The 1,379-nt window shown below is 29.4% G+C and overlaps 1 protein-coding gene across 1 annotated transcript in view; it reads right to left on the bottom strand.

The window, feature by feature from the left end:
• Positions 1-207: 207 nt before the first annotated feature.
• Positions 208-1,379, bottom strand: part of LOC106878280 (DNA-binding protein inhibitor ID-2) — a 28,613-nt gene continuing 27,441 nt past the window's right edge. Inside the window, exon 4 of the mRNA XM_014927457.2 lies at positions 208-935. The gene's annotated coding sequence lies outside the window, so the exon portion shown is untranslated. The remainder of the gene's footprint in view (positions 936-1,379) is intronic.

Consider the following 1,379-nt stretch of genomic DNA (forward strand, 5'->3'; position numbering starts at 1 on the left):
TGGGGTTTTCTTTTTAAGTAAAAAGACCGCAAATGATAAAAGTTCTGATAACAAAAAAAACATTTTATCTTGTTTGTATTTCAAATAATTATTTAAAAAAAAGTTTTGTTCTGTGGCTATCTTAAATTTCATAGTGATTTTTTTATGTTTCGAATCTTAATTTTGATTATTATTTATTTTTCTCTGTAGGTGGGTCAACTTCGTATGTTAAAAATTAGATTTTCGTTGGATTTCTTTTCAAACAACATATCGTCTTTTTTTTTTCACTCATGTTGCTGTTGCTTTGTTGTAATTAACTATAAATCTTATTCTTGTTTTGATTATTATTAGAATCCCCATATATTAAAGGAATTGCTTCTGGGAGTGATATTATTGGCATGACGAATAATGACGTCACTAATACCATTTTTGCTGAGTGCCTTGTCTTCAATACATATACATACATATATGTATGTATATATATATCAGTGATGATGAATGCTTGTAGAATGTTGTCTTATTTTCTGTTGTGATTCAGATTTTGTCTTTCAAAAAATGTCTTGTAAAAAGAACGAGACGGTGCTAAGACGTTTTAATTTTTTTTTTTTTCGTCTGCGTCAAGTGGCCCTCTTTTTTTTTTTTTACATAAGGGACAGGTGATGGGGAGGGGAGGAAAGATGAATAATTTTTTTAAAAAATCATATAAGAAGAGAAAGACTGGGAAAGGAAGGGAGAAACAGACAGGAGGAGGTAGTTGTGTCCCTGAGTGAACTACCTTGCAACGATCGTTAATATCTTTAAATATTTGATCTGATGTTTTGAAATGAATGAGGCAGGAGCCAGGAAGTTGTGTGTGTGTGTCTATATATATTATGTTTAGAAGCTATAATAATATATATATCATATTTTCTCCAGTGGTATCTTTCTTCTCAACTGGCACCAACCCGAGACAATTTCTGCAAAGAAAAAAATAAAACGAATTATTGAATATTGTCTATATATATACAAAATGGTCAATATTTTTATTATCTTCATTCAATTTTACCAAAATTTTTAGAATATTTATCACTGGATTGTTCTAAACTTTAATGTACGAGTGTGCGTGTTTTATATATATATATATATGTATGTGTGTGTGTGTATATTTATATATATATATATGTATATATATATATATATATATACATACATACACACACACACACCACAGGAAGCGAAACAAGCTAGAAAATAGTTCTCGAATACCAGAGGTAGACTATTTAATACTTTATTAAAAAGCGCAAAAATATCGCAAAACTTACTCAAAGATTCACGTTCCTGTTCGTGGAACGTTTTTGTTCCATTCTAAACAAAACTATTCGACGAACGGGAACGTGAAACTCTGCTTTTTAATAAAATAT

The sequence above is a fragment of the Octopus bimaculoides genome, chromosome 8 (assembly GCF_001194135.2).
Source record: "Octopus bimaculoides isolate UCB-OBI-ISO-001 chromosome 8, ASM119413v2, whole genome shotgun sequence".
Classification (NCBI taxonomy): Eukaryota; Metazoa; Mollusca; class Cephalopoda; order Octopoda; family Octopodidae; genus Octopus; species Octopus bimaculoides.